The sequence below is a fragment of the Miniopterus schreibersii genome (assembly GCF_964146895.1).
Source record: "Miniopterus schreibersii genome assembly, chromosome: 2".
NCBI lineage: Eukaryota > Metazoa > Chordata > Mammalia > Chiroptera > Miniopteridae > Miniopterus > Miniopterus schreibersii.
Window position 1 is genome coordinate 144,063,535 of NC_138102.1, and position 15,655 is coordinate 144,079,189.

Genomic DNA, 15,655 nt, shown 5'->3' on the forward strand with positions numbered 1-15,655 from the left:
TGCCCATTGAGTATCAATTACATGCTAGGTGCTATGTTAGGCCCTAAAATTAAAGAGAAAAAAAGATTTTTCTCCTTAGGAAGCTCTTAGACTAGAAAATGATTTTTGGACTTCAATGGGAATAAAAATTACCATGGGTACTTGTTAAGAATGCAGACACTCAGCGCCTGATTAGGAAGATTACTCATATAATTAGTAAGACTGAAAGTAAACAGACATTTATAATAAAAGTGCCATGTTTTAAGCTTTATATAGAAATGTTATTTGATCACTGATCCAGACCAGGAGGGAAGGGTAAATATCAGGGATAGGTTTTCATAAAAGTTGATACCAAATTCAATTCTTGAGTAAAACCCGGTAGTTTTCTAGATGAAAAAAAGGTAGGAAGAACATGGAAAATGGCATTGAATGATGAAAAAGTGTGGCCTATGTGAGTACCTAGCAAGGTTTCTCATATCTGGAGTTTAGGAGTTGGGAGCCAGGCCCAAGGGAAATGGAATTGGAAAAATAAGCAGGACTAGATCATGAAGAGTCTTGTATCCTAAGCTAAAGAGTTAATTTCACCCAGAAATAAGTGGTGAATCATTGAAGGATTTGAAGTTGTGAAGTAGGGGGTACTCTGTCAGAGCTGGGTTTTAGAAAAAGCATTCTGATAGTACTTAATGAATAGGTTGAGTGGGTGTCAGGGTGAGGCAAGAAAGTGAGAATGGCAGGAAGGCCAATAATGTGATTAAATTGATGGGATGTAGAAAAAGGTGATAAAATTGATGGGATGTGAGGAAAAAGGTAGGAAGATGTGAAGGATGACTTCCAGGTTGCCTGTTTGAGTCCATTCAGCTCATCTTGGTAATAGTGTTTCTTCTTCTTTTTTGTTTCTTTATTGTTGAAAATATTACAGATGTCCCCTTTTTACCCCCATTGATCCCCTCCACCCCGCATCCACCCCACCCCCAGGCCCTCCTCCGACAGGTGTCTGTGTCATGGGCCACACTTATAAACATATAAGTTCCTTGACTAATCTCTCCCCGCCCCCTCCCCCTTCCCTCCTCCCCACCTTCCCTCTGATTTCCCTCAGTCTGTTCCATGCTTCTGTGTCTCTGGATCCATTTTGTTCATCAGTTTATTTTGTTTATTATATTCCATATATAAGTGAGATCATGTGGTACTTGTCTTTCTCTGACTGGCTAATTTCACTTAGCATAATACTCTCAAGTTCCCTCCATGCTGTCCCAAAGGATAAAAGATCCTTCTTTTGTACAGCTGTGCACACTCATCTTGTACCTGTCAAGTTTGATGAACTATCTTCCTACGTCTAATGCCTTATTTATAGATACTATTGCATTTTTAAATTATATTTTAGTTATTTCATCTTAAATAAAGGGAAACTATTTTTTATGCAATTTTAATATATTTCATATTTTAAAGTTAATTCACTGGCCAGGACATCCTTTTTACTGGGATCTGTGAGAAAGCTTCTCATGTTTCAGCATTAAGGATGATGTTTGTTCTGTTTTTGATCAATACCTTTGAATCAGTATACAAGTTCTCGTCTAACCATGTTTTGCTAAGAATTGGTATAAAATTTTACCAAATGTGTTTTCTATTTCTGTTGAGTACCAGGACTTTTTCTCTTTTGTTTACTAATGTATAGTGTCTGTCACATAATAAGCATGCAATAAATACCTGTTAAATAAAATATAAATTTACTGAAATAGTCATATGGTTTTTATTATTTGATTTTTTTAAGTAATAAGTTGTATTAGTAGGTATTCTGATGTTGAAGAATTGTTGCATTCCTGAAATCACCCTACTTAGGTAGAGTAGTAAAAACGGAATTAACTTTCATCAGTATTTAACTTAAGAATTTTCTATTTTTGTTCAGAAGTGAGGATAGTATAACTTTTTTCTTTCATTCATCTGGTCTTTTCTTTTTAACAGTGTTAATGAAGTTATGTTTCACACATCACAAAGTTCACCTATTCAATCCGTATAATGCCATGGTCTCTAGCACATTCACAGAGTTGTCCAACCATCACCACAACCCAAACCGAAAACATTTTCATCACCCCCATACTTATAAGCAGTAACACTCCAGACCCTACTTCTAGGCAATCAATATTCTATTTTTTGCCAATTATAGATTTGCCTATTTCAGAACCTGATCCTGGCTTCAGTAGTATGTTTTCTTTCATCCTTGTATTTGCTTAAAATATTTTCATTTAAAAAGGGTTACCATTTCTCAGAAGGCTTTATAAAACTCACCTATAAAATTTTGAGGACTTCTTGTCCTTTTGTGTTGTGGAGGAAAACTTTTGACTGCCAGTTTAATTCCTTGAATGATTAGTGGTATATTTGGGTTTGATACTTGTTCATGAATCAATTTTAGTAATTTATAATTTTTGCCTATTGTTCATTTAATGTGTTAAACTTCATTGATATTTTGTTACTTATAATATCTAGTATTTTTTCAGTGCTTTTCAGCATTGATTTAATTTGAAGATAAGATAAAAAACTTCAAACATACAGCAAAGTTGAAAGAATTCTAAGGTGAATATCCTTGTAATCACATCTAAATTTTACTATTAACATTTTAGTATATGTACCTCATCATCTATCTGTCCATCTCCCCATTCTCCAATTACTTTCTTTAACGCATTTCAAAAAAGTTACAGATATCAGTACACTTCACCTAAATACTTCAGTATGGACATCATTAACTAGAATTCAAAAATTGACTACACCTTCTTCTCCTTTTCTTTTGTTGTAAAATCTACATTTTGAAATACTGAAAGTGTCATTCAGTGAATTTTGATAAATTCAAACTGCTGTTTTACTCAAATGCTTATCCAGATATCAAGCATTACTACCACCCAAACGAACTACCTCATGTCTCTTTCCAGTTTTGTCCCCACTTCCTCACTTCTTAATCACTGTTCTACTTTTTCCTCTATAGATTAGTCTTGCCAGTTATAAAATATCAAATAAACAGAATTGTATAGTATGCATGATTTTGTGTCATACTTCTTTCATTCATCATGTTTTTGAGATTCATCCATGTTGTTCCATGTATCAGTAATTTGTTTCTTTTTATTGTTGAGTAATATATCAGTGAATATTTCATACTCTGTTATGTTAAAATCCATTGGTCTATTTTGCTCTTTGAATGGAGCTTTCATTTTTTTAACACCGTGCATTGACCATTTGAAAAAGACTGGTTCACTGATGTTCCAAATATTGACACATTTATTTTATATTATGCATATGTTCCAAATATTGACAGTTCATTACATGATCTTAAAAAATCTAATCCATTATCATCACCAATCTCATCAGAATTTTATCACTGGTAATAAATGTCAATTTTTTTCTCTGTCACACTCATTTAAGTCAGTTTCAAGAAAAAATCTGCCAAAGACTCAAGTTTGAGTAACTGTAATTTGCTAGTCATACTTTCAAGTAAAAGTGGTGTTTTATTTTTAGAAACATAACTACTTCCGTGCACAATTTAAACAGTTGTACAGGTGCTTTTCTGTAAGACAATCACCATGCTTATGTTTTCAGCACAAGTGATTTATGTATACTTTCCATTTTGCACAGAATAGTAAAAAGATCTGTATTCAAGTGGCAAGATTTAATAAAATTAATATTTTTTTCTTCTGTTTAATAAAATTAATATTTTTTACTTTTTCACCACGAAATTCTCTAATGTAGCAAAGCTATTCTTCTGTGTTTTATTTTAAAGACTCTGAAGAACAATTTGTAGATGACTGACATCTTAACAATATTGAGACTTCCAATCCATGAACATGGTATATCTCTCCATGTAGTTAGACTTCTTCAGTTTCTCTCTGCAATGTTTTTTGAGTTTTCAGTATACAAGTCTTACACATCTTTTGTTAAACTTATCCCTAAGTATATCATATATTGAATGATATCATAAATGGAATTGTTTTTACTTTCATTTTCCAGCTGTTTGTTACTTGTATATGAAAATACAGTTGATTGACCTTGCATCATGTGACCTTCCTGAAATCACTTATTATATCTAGTAACTTCTTTGTAGATTCCATAAAATTTTCTATATACATGACAGTGTTACTTTTCCTTTTAAATTATGTTCATTTTTATTTTTGCTCCCCCCCCCCCTTTTTGCACTAATTAGGACCTCTACTACAATGGTAAAAAGAAATAGTGAGAACATTATTGTCCGGTTTCCAATCTTGAGGGAAAAGCATTCAGTCTTTTACATTAACTATTATGTTTACTGCAGGCTTTTCAGAGATAAGGTTTATCAGATTGAGGAAGTTTCCTTTTATTCGTAGTTTATGAAGGGTTGCTGCATCTTGTCAAATGTTTTTCTCTCTATTTTTGGCATCTGTTGGAGACATCATAAGTGTTATCTGTTTTATTCTGTTTATGTGGTAGATTTCCTTTGTTAAATTTCAAATGCTAAAACAACCTTGCATTTCTGGAATAAAGCCCACCTGGTTAGAGTGTATTTTTCTTTTTATATGGTGCTATAATCACTTTGTAAAAGTTAGCTAAGGATTTTTGCATCTGTGTTCATAAGGGATATTGGTCTATAACCTTATTTTCTTGCCATGTTCTTGTCAGTTTAGGCATCAAGGTTACATTTATCTCATAACAAATTTAGAAGTGTAATGTCTTTGTCTGGTTTTAGTATTAAGGTAATTCTGGTCCCTTTAAATTAGTAAAGAATATCTCCTTTCTCTTTTCTGAAAGATGTGTTGTTTTGTTCTTTTGTTTTGTTTGTTTTTTTAGGATTAGTATTTTTTGTTTAAGTATGATCAGATTCACCAGTAAAACCATCTGAACCTTTAGTTTCCTTCCAGTTCATGATTACACATTCAGTTTCTTTAGTTGATATAGTGCTATTTAGGTTTCCTATATTTACTTGTAAGTTGTCTTTCAAAGAATATGTCCATTTCATGTAAACTATCAAATTCATTGGCATAAAATTGTTTATAACATTGTCTTATAGCTTTTGAGTTTATGAAAGATCTGAACTGATGCACTCTTTTATTCATGATATTAGTAATTTGTCTTTTCATGTTTTCCCTTGATCAATCTAGTGAAGGTTTATTGACTTTATTGATTTTCTTTTTTTAAAAAAAGGTTTTAGTTAAATTCATTTTCTCTTTTGTTTTCTGTTTTCTATTTCATTGCTCTGCCTTTTCATATTTATTTTGAGTCAAGGTTGATTTTCTTTTTCTCACTTCTTAAGGTGGAAACTGAGACCACTGATTTTAGACCTATTTTTCTAATCTAAGCATTTAATTTAACCATAAGTATTAATTTAGCCTTATCCCACAAATGTTGATATTTTCATTTTCATTCAGTTAAAAAATATTGTTCTATTTTCTTTGTGGTTTCTTCTTTGACCCATGGGTGATTTGAAAGTGTATTGTTTGATATTTAGATATTTTGGATTTTCCAGATGTTTTCAGTTATTGATTTATAATTTAGTTTCACTGTGATCAGTTTGCTTAAAGACTCAACGTAGTTCTAGCTCAAGATGGTTCCATGTGTACTTGGAAGACACAACCAAACTGCTAGAAGATTGTTTGCAATACATGTAACTTACAAAGGATTAATAAACAGAACATATATTTTAAAGAACTCCTACAAATCAATAAGAAAAACTCACACAACTCAATAGAAAAGTGGGCAAAGGATAGAAACAGGCATTTCACAGAAGAGGAAGCATACATAACCAATAAAATATAAAGAAATGTTCAATTTCATTAATGATGAGGGAATCACAAGGCAAGACCACAAAGAAGAATCATTCATTTAGCTATCTAACAAAACCAGGTGTTGGCAAGAATGTGGATCAATGGGAAGAAGTTCTTGTACACTACTGGCTGCTAAAAGTATATACTAGTACAACTACTTTTGCAATTTGGCATTATTATCTTGTAAAGATGAACGTTTACATACCCTATGGCTCAACAGTTGTAATCCTAGAGAAAGTCTTGAAAATGTGCACCAGCAGTAATGTACGAGGATGTTCACAGTAGCACTGTTCAGGGAGGCAAGGAAGAAAAGGAAAAAGAAACAACTCAAATTTCTATCCACAAGAACAAAGATAAATTTAATGCCTGTGCATGCTCAGTCATCAAAATGAAAAATGGGACACACAGTGTATTCATTCTCCATTATTAAATAATAAATCACCACAAATTTAGTACCTTAGAACAGGTTAATTTATTATCTCACAGTTTCTGTGGGTCAGAAGTCCAGGCATGAATCAGTTTGGTCCTCTGCTCAGGGTCTCATCAGGCTGAAATCAAAGCGTGAGCCATGGCTGTGATCTCATCTGAGTCTCAGGGTCCTCCTTCAAGGTCATGTGATTGTTAGCAGACTTCAATTTCTTGTGGCTGTAGGACTGAGGGGACCACTTTCTTGCTGATTGTCAGCCAGGGACTTCTTTCAGCTCCTAGGGGCTACCTTGGGTTCCTATCTATATGGTCCCCTCACAACATGACAGCTTCTAATCTCTCTGACTTTATGAAGAGCCCACTTCTTTGGGCTCACCTGCTTAGGTCAGTACAACTCAAGAGAATCGCCCTTTTGGTTAACTCAGAGTCAACTGATCAGTACCTAAGCATGGAAGTGAAATCTTACTGTATTTACACGTCCCACCCATAGTCAAGAGGAGGAGATTATACAGGACATGTACACCGGGGGCAGAATGTTGGGGGACATCTTAGAATTCTGCCTACCACAGTCATATAATAGGAAAATAATCTTCACCTGATGTGGAACACAATTTGGGCCTATATTATTCCAGTCATTATGTGCTATAGGCATTCACAATCTCAGAAGAACTTTAAACTCAGCTTCTAACTCTTTATGCCACTTTCTGGATATTAGATGGTGCGAGGTATTTGTCTACAATGATTCAACAATCTGGTCCACTTAAAATATAAATGAAGAGTTAGAGATAATAGAATTAAAGATTATATTTTCTGTAACTTATCAATAAATGGTGTTAATAAACAAATAGCTAAATTAAGAAACTCCTGTGTCAATGAGAAGTCTGCTTAGAGTAAGTTTTTGTACTATTTTAAAAAACGACAGTTTGAGATTACACCACTTTGAAGCTGTCCTAGTGTAACACAATATTTCACAAGTGCTGTCTTGCCCAGTCTTGATGTCGTGGCTAAAACTCTCAATTCCCTTTCTCTAGCAAGATGTCAACCCTTCACCCCAACCACTTTCCTTATCAGGCTCTGACACTCCTGGGTACAATAGACACATACCCAACTGCCAGAGGCCCCAGAAACCTACACCCAGGACAGTCTCTTCTTTCTTAGGCCTGCAGAATTATTTAAAATTCCCATTCCCCAGGAAGCCTGTGAAACATAGCTAACTCCATTCTAGCTAACTCCATTCTGTTTACCATCCATAAGCACCTCCTTCAGTTCCAGCTTACTGTTACCCTGTCCTTGGGTGAAACCCCCTGTGTGGCCAGCCCTGCATGACAGCTTTCTCTGGTTTGAAGCTGTAAGTAACAAAGAGTTCTGCCTTTCATTTATTGGTCTTTGAGTTGTGTCCCACCATCCAAAAAAATCTTTAAATCTTGTAAAACATCTAGTCTTACCCTGATTACAACACCAGCTGTCATTAACTGACAGCTGCTTGCACTCAGTCCACTGACTACAAATTATTTCTGCCAAGTAATAGCCATTGCCAACATCTTGCCTTTGAATAGTGCTTCACAAGTTTTACACCGTATGTCTATATTTTTACTTAGTTTAAGCCTCACAACAGCTTTTCAGGAAAAGAAGAATGATATTAATACCAATTCGATAGGTGATGTTAAGGCTCTGATCTGTCACCCAGAGGCACAGCCAGAACTAAAAAAAAACTCTTTTAGTTCTTAATTTAGTGCTTTTTCTAGCTCACTTTTGTGCTCACTATTTAATTTAGCAGTCTTTTTAATTAAAATTTTCCTACTTAAAGACTAGGCAAGAAACTGTTACCATCTTGTCAGGCCACGCCTTCCCTCTCCCTCAATATCAGGGACAGGAGGATTTAAGGGTAAGCCACAGACCTTCTTAAACCTTGACACCACCACCACCCACTGCCAAGTGGGATTTCAGGGATTCTCAGAACTCTGGCAATTTTGGAAAGATAGACCCTCTAGCCTTAACTCAGTCCACAATGGGATTCAAAGAAGATCCACAGAGCTCAGCACACTTCTAGTGAGGTCGTCATTCTACCACACCTCATCTACTCAAGCCCAACCAACCTTTACACCTCACCTCACCACTGACAAGCCGAGAGACCAGTCCCAAGAAGGGAGCTATAATTAGAACTGATTATCCACCTCTCGCTGGGAGTACTAATTCCAGCATGCCCTATATCTCCGCTTAAGATACTCACCACAGGAATCCTTTGCCTCCACATCACTCCTCATCATAGAGATTCTTACCCCATCTAGTCCACTACACTGCCTAGTTTGAATCTAACTCCCAAAACAGCTTCTAACACCTTCCACTGAGACCTCTGGAATTCAGGGTTTGTCCTTTACAAAACCCCTTGCTATAGACTGACTGTTTGTGTGCCCCCACCACCCCCCAAATTCATATGTTGAAACCTACCCCTCGATGTGATGGTATTTGGAGGTGGGGCCTTCGGGAGGTGATTAAATCTTAAAGGCAAAGCCCTCGAGAATGGGTTTAGTGCCCTCATAAAAGAGATCCAGAGAGTTCCCTCCCCCTTCCACCATGTGAGGGCACAGTGAGAAGACACCAGAAAGCAGGTTCTCATCAGACTGAATCTGTCAGTGCCTTGATCTTAGACTTCTCAGCCTCCAGAACTGTGAGAATAAAATGTTCAGTGTTTATAAGGCACCCAGTCTCTGGTATTTCATTACAGCAGCCTGAACAAGCTAAGACACTCCTATATCCTTCAACCTCTTTGACAGATGTTTCTTTCACCTCCTTTAGCTCACTGAAACCTGGTTATGCCTTGAGGACCAAGCACACTTCCCTTGCAGCCCTGTGAATATTTTTTCTCCCACAACTTACATACCAATGCTTTGCAAACATTAAATTACAACCCATTAGTGTGTAGTAAATAGAATACTTTAAAAATAAAGTAATAGAATAGAAAATATCAGTATATACTGCATGTAGTGAAGGTGAGGATTATTTCATGGAAGTTTTGTTTCAATTATATAAATGATTGCTTTCAAATAATGTATATATTCAAATAAATATATATATATATGAAAATTAGTGCTTTACACCACCTAAGGTTACAAGTAAAGTGTTCTCTTTGCACTTCATTGCTTCCTCAAGTACCAGTTCCCTTCTTCTTCCCTAAATAAAACCCTGCTACTTTGAAGCACATGTCATCAAAGGATTCCACACACTGCCCGGCCTTGTTGTTATCACCCACCATGCTCCTGGTCACTCCTTTCATTGAAGACTCCCTCAACTGCCTTGCTCTTTCACTCTCCATAACCCCGTCATCATTCCTGGTGACTTCAGTATCCATGTGGACAACCCATCTCATGCCTTGGGTTAAATTGCACACGTATGATTATTAAAATACTGAAATATTTTCACAGCCACTGGTGCCTCCAGGACCCTGCACCAGCACTATAACCTACATTCATTTGGATGGATCCATGTCCATGCTATTACCGGTAGGTAAATACTTTGAATACTATCCCACCTGACACCCTAGCCTCTCAGCTCCTTGACTTTCTCTTACCCTAAATGATCTTTTCCACCACCATAGAAACTCACTCTCATAGTCATAACCTATACCTACTTATTACCAACAACTGCAACTCCTCCCTATCTGTAGTTGAAGCACCCCACTCTGCCACCTGCATCTTCAGCTCCATCCATTCCTATGTGTCTTCCTCATTGAGACTCAGGAGCACATTTATCTTTCATCCCATCCTTGCACTGACCATCATCCTACTAAAGTCCTCTTCTTACCCATTATCCAGCTTCAATTCCTGGGTCTTATCATTTTTTGAATTTTTACTATGTATTTTACTATGTATTGAATTTTTACTGTATTTATTTACATAATCTCATTTACCTTCAAGACAACCCAACAAAGTAGGTATAGTGACATTCATTTTATTGATTAAGGAACACGTTTATGTATATGTATCTGCCCAAGATTATAGAAATAAAAAGTAGAGGTTCTACAATTTTAAATGTCTGAACCACTATTTCTGTAACATTAAACTGGGGATAAAGATAATTTATCTCCTTGAGTTGTGAAGCTCACATGTACAGAAAAGCACTTTGTACATTGTAAAGTGTTCTACAAATATTATAATTGTTAACTACTGACTAGGGGGCCCTTACCCTATCTCTCCACAGGAGTCCTAACCTGAGACTTCCATCAACTGTCCTCTTTCCTTTATAGTCATGGACATAGAGGAAGCAAAAGTTTCCACCGCTCTATTGATAGAAAATTCATTTCTGATGTCAAGCTTCAAAACTTTGAATGGAAGGAAAGCAGGGTCAGTGTGGTTAGGTTCTAATTAGCAATCAAAGGTGTGTTTTCATTATGGAGAAATAGGCTTTTATAAGCCAAGCTGATAATTCATTACAAAAAACAGACTACTAAAGAGCTTTTAAAACAGAATCCCAAATTGGTGAACACCTGCATTATACTTTCTTATTCAAAGAGTCTAAGACACTGAATCTCTTAAGGTTTTTTGAAGTCCTGTAGAGAATTTGGAATCCTAAGTGTCTGGGCGCTCTCCCTGAGCGCCAGGAAGAAGACTGCTGTGTCCCAAGGAACTCTGTATTCCACATGCTAGAATCTGGCTATGGGCCCAGCTCATTCCATTCTGTTGTTCTGAACTCTGTCAACAGGGCAACCCTGGACTAAGAATGATATAATTAGACCCATCAGGTATATCACTAAATATGGTGATATTCCTTATAGCACTAAATATGGTGACTCCCTATTACTTGACATGGCAAATAAGAATCCTTGACCCACTATTCTAATCTTTCTATCAATTTCCCCACTTCATTTTTTCCTCTAGACACCCTACAGCTCTGTTCTTCATCCAACAGCATGTCACACAGCATGTGCGTTTCTCCCTTCTCAGTCTATCCAAGATGCTCTTCCTTCATTTTGCCTTCAAAGCTGGTTTTGAAACAGTTCCACCAGAAAGTCTTAAAAAGATGGAATCATTTGCCTACTACTCAGTGCATATTTAATTACTCCACCTTGAAACATTACATAGGAGTTTGGACTTGTCCATATATTACTGTGAAAGGTAAGGTACCACTCTGGGGACTGGTGCACCAGATTATAAATCTAAGGCCAGGGCTCAATTCCCAATTTTGCCTTTTGGCTCACTTAATGCCCCTGAACCCATGCTGAGGTAATATCTACACCTCAGTTTGTTGACTGACAGCTAAAGAGATGACACATTAAAAGCATAATATAAAGATGTTTCACATTTTCCCCCAATGATGTTTAGGACAGGTTCTGGCATAAAGTAGATGTTTATTAAATATTAATTACTCAGTATGGTGCCATTAGGCCAAAGCTTATTTTTCTTAGTTTTGTTTGTTTTGGATACCATCTCACACCAGTTCATTTCCCAAAGAAGAAGAGAAGAGGGTCTATGCTGCTGCTTATATCTATCTGCCAGCTCTCCCCAGATATCCTTCTCAAATAAAGTCAGGTTTAGGGCCTGGCCGGGCGTGGCTCAGCAGTTGAGCATCGACCTAGGATCCAGGTGATCAGGGTTCGATTCCCGGTCAGGGCACATGCCCTGGTTGTGGCTCGATCAATGGCTCTCTCATCATTGATGTTTCTATCTCTCTCTCTCTCTCCCTCTCCTTTCCTCTCGCTGAAATCAATAAAGATATATTTAAAAAAATAAAAAAATAAAGTCAGATTTAGGTACTTGGTTATGTTCAATTCAATATTGTGTGGCAGAGACAATATTAGATGTTCATCAAACCCCATTTTCTTTTCTACTAGGCACACACACTTTACTTCCCAACCACCCCTGCAGTTAGGTAGGGCCATGTGACCACACACCTGAATTCTGGCCAAGGGAACAGTGTGAAAATATGTACACCATGTCTAGGACTGGCCCCTGATATCTCATTCACAGCTCTTCTCCTTTATCTGAGGACGATAGACTGGGTGATTCCAAGGCAACAGGAGATGGTGGGGCCACAAGATAAAAGCAGCCTGGTCCTTCCATGATTGCAAGAAGCAGACACCCCACCCTCGGACGTCAAGCAACCTACTACACACTGTCACTTGTGTAAAACATAGGCATTTATTGTGTTAAACCACTGAGATACTGCTATCTTTAGCCTACCCCAATTAATACACCTTGTATTTATCACCAGTGGTAACAGAAATGAAAAGAACCCATGGACTTAGTTCCAGCACCTGAATACAGATCTCGGTTTACCACTCCCCCCACATATCCTATAATCTGCTGCAGAATACACTCTGTACCTTTTCCCAACTGCATGTCTAGAACATTCCCTCCCCACTCTTCTGCGTCAAAGCTTCTGTGAGGTCTTCTCTGATCTCCCTCCCATACATGTTCACTTCTTTGCTCCTGGTGCAAAGCATATGCCTCCATTTTAGCCTCCATTACATTTTATTGCAAATATCTGTTGATGCCTGTTTCCACAGATTGAGCCCTTAAATCCACAGGCAGTTCCTTTGGGATCTTTGACTCCCAGCATTTGGTTGCAGTGCCTGGCACATAGGAAAAAATAAGTATATGTTAAAGGAATGTTTGTCACCTATGACCGTAAGTGAGTGGCATATTTTTAAGTCTATAAGACTTTATGGAATCGTTGTGATGAGAAATGATGATTGTGATTTGTAGATTATAAACAGATTCTAATGGCAATGTGTTTATTCTGGTTTATAGGCCTTTCTCATCTTTTCCAGTCAAATTCATCTGAATGCTTTGAAGTAGCTCTGCCCAATAGAAGTATAATGCAAGTCACACATAGAAAATTTAAACATTTTGGTAGCCATATTAAAAAGTTAAAAGTACCTAAAATTAATTTTAATAAGTTTTAGCCCAATATATCCAAAATACTGCTTTTACACTCTGTCAATAAAGTCCACGGTGGGTCGCTCAGCAGCCGCACGCGGCCAGCGGCTCCTGCAAATTGGACAATGCAGCCGCGGGCCGCGGGGCCGGGGGTCGCCGGCCGCCCTCAGGGCCGCCCTCAGGGCCGCGAGCGCCGCCTCAGCGCTCGCCCAGGGCCGCGCCCTCACCGCGGCGCCGGGAAGGTGAGCTCCGCGAGGGACTCCCGGCCGGCGGCCCGCGAAACCGGCTGCCGGCGGTGGTGGGCGCGCGGCGAGCGGCTAGTGAATGTCGCGGTCATTGAGAACCCGCGGGAGGAGCCCCGTGGGAGGCCGAGTGGCGGGACGGGAGACGGCCAGTCGGGGAGCGGCCGGCGGCCACGGCCGGCGGGACCCGGCCGCCTGGGCCCGCGGCGTCCCCTGGTCACGTCCCGGGCGGCGGGCGCCGAGTGTGGGGCGCCCGGGCCGGAGCGCGGGAGCCGTGCCCGCCCCCTCACCCCCCGCGCCGCCGCGGCCGCCGAGCCCCGGAAGCGGGCGGGGATTTCCTGTGCCCGCCCCGCCGCGCCCGCCGGGCCGCCGTCTCCGCCTGTCGCCGGCTCCGCGGCCGCCGGCTCCTAGAGGCGCAGGCGGAGGGGAGGGGCGGGCGGCGCCCAGGAGGGAGGCACCGGGCCGCAGGCCAAGCCGACGGCGGTGAGTGGGGACGGGCGGCGAGAGTCGAGGCTGGAGGGAGGGACGCCCGGCTTCCTGGGGCGGCGGTGGGGGCCCGGCCACCCGTGGGGGCGGGGAGGAAAATTGACGCGGCTTCTGGGTCGCTGACATGTTTGCCCGCTGTCGCCCAGGTTCCCTAGTACTCATCGTCGCTGTCAGCGCTGCGGGTCCCCGCAGCTGTCACTCGCGCACAGGTTACCCCACGGCCCCTTTCTCGTCACTTGCTCGTGCCCCAGTTCACGGGAAACCTGCTTTCTGACCTCGCTCCCCCGGCTCCAGCTCTGCCTCTCTCGGATACTCTGAAATCTGACCCTCTCCAGGGGCACAGTGACAAGAAGGAGGGAAGATGCCACCTTACTCCGGAGCAGGCGCCCATCGTGCCCACGCCCCGCCTGGGCAGGGGCCAGGCTTCTCTGACGGAGCAGCCACTTGTCCCTGTGCCCTTGGGCTACTCATTTCAATACCATGGCCCTTTCTCTGTCCAGCAGCACTGGCTGCAAAAACTAACTTCTGCAGGTGCCTGCCGCCCCCCCCCCCCCCCCCCCCCCCCCCAGTATGTGAGGAAAAGGAGGAAATGAAAGCCCTAGAGCCGGACTCCAGTAGCCTGGGATCATCCTGCTACCAGGAGAAAGCAGGTTAGGCTGACCCCTTAACTGCCCAGGTGCTTGCTCTGAGAGAGCAAACATCTTAGGAGATGCAGGCTGAGGACAAATATCTCCCCCCTCCCTCCTGCGCTGAGATTTTTTTGCCAGCACTTCTGAAGGTTTTTCTGTCAGTGGTCTGGAGAGGCTCACAGCTGGCCCAGTGGGCTCTGCAGAGAGAGGCCTCCCATCAAGGGACTCTGTGTTGGGGAGGCGGAGAAAAGGGCTTGAGACAGGTGTCCAGATAGGTAGCTAGAGGTAAAGTCCTGAGGGAGGATTCGTGAAGGGAGCTAGAGAAAAAGGAAGACCTCTGCTGAAGAGGAGAATTGGTGCCCTGTATGTTCAAAGTGAAGCGAATACAGGGGCCGGAATTCAGAGGAGGGACTAAAATGGAAGTTGCCCTTTCTTGCTTTACTGGGAATTTTCCTTTTTTATAAGTCTCTGAAAAGGAGACCTGAACTGGGAATTAGTCCAGGATGCTCCCATGGGGCCCTGGGGCATCTTTGGACTTCTGAGATGAAAGGGGAATTTGTTCCCTTTCTGTGCATTGGGCTTAGGCTTCCCACCTACTTCTTTTGTCAAAGAGAAATGGCAAGAAAATAAACAACTTGATATCTTTCATTACCCATCCTGGGCTCCTGGTGTCTTGCAAATGTTATTGGTTGGATGTGAGGGAGCCAGAATAGTTACCAAGTTTCTGCTAAAAAGAAAGGGACTCTGTGCAGTCTCGTAGACTGTTTCTCTGCCATAGGCAGCAAGGCCCCTATCACAACACAAGTGGGACCTGTCCTGCTTTCAAGATGTCCAGAGAGAAGAAGAGCCCACAAACCTGGTCCTGTGCACTGCCGGATTATTATGAAGAATTAAAAAAAATCTAACCTAAATCTCTTCTCTTGCTATCAAAAGAAGAGATCTGGCCCTGGCTGGTGTGGTTCACTTCGTTGGAATGTCATCCTGTACACCAAAAGATTCAGGGTTTGATTCCTAGTCATCCCATACAGCAAAGGGTTCAGGGTTTGATTCCTAGTCAGGACACATACCTAGTTGCAGGTTCGATCCCAGGTTGGGGCACATACAGGAAGGCAACTGATCCATGTTATTCTCTCACATGATCGATGTTTCTCTCACATCAGTGTTTCTCCCTCTCTTCCTCTCTCTTTCTCCCTCTCCCCCTCTCCCCCCCCTTTCTCCTCTCTCCTTCCCCCTGTTTCTAA

At 40.7% G+C, this 15,655-nt stretch overlaps 1 protein-coding gene across 5 annotated transcripts in view; it reads left to right on the forward strand.

Moving 5' to 3' along the window:
* Positions 1 to 15,655, forward strand: part of ZNF641 (zinc finger protein 641) — a 32,955-nt gene that overhangs the window by 4,623 nt on the left and 12,677 nt on the right. Inside the window, exons 1-2 of one of the 5 annotated variants that reach the window (XM_081130775.1) lie at positions 13,652 to 13,782; positions 13,932 to 13,994. The exons of 1 other annotated variant lie outside the window; for it this stretch is intronic. The gene's annotated coding sequence lies outside the window, so the exon portion shown is untranslated. Of the gene's footprint in view, positions 1 to 13,305; positions 13,378 to 13,651; positions 13,783 to 13,931; positions 13,995 to 14,376; positions 14,436 to 15,655 lie in introns of those variants that run through there. 3 more of the 5 variants (XM_081130774.1, XM_081130772.1, XM_081130773.1) reach the window with 3 other exon arrangements.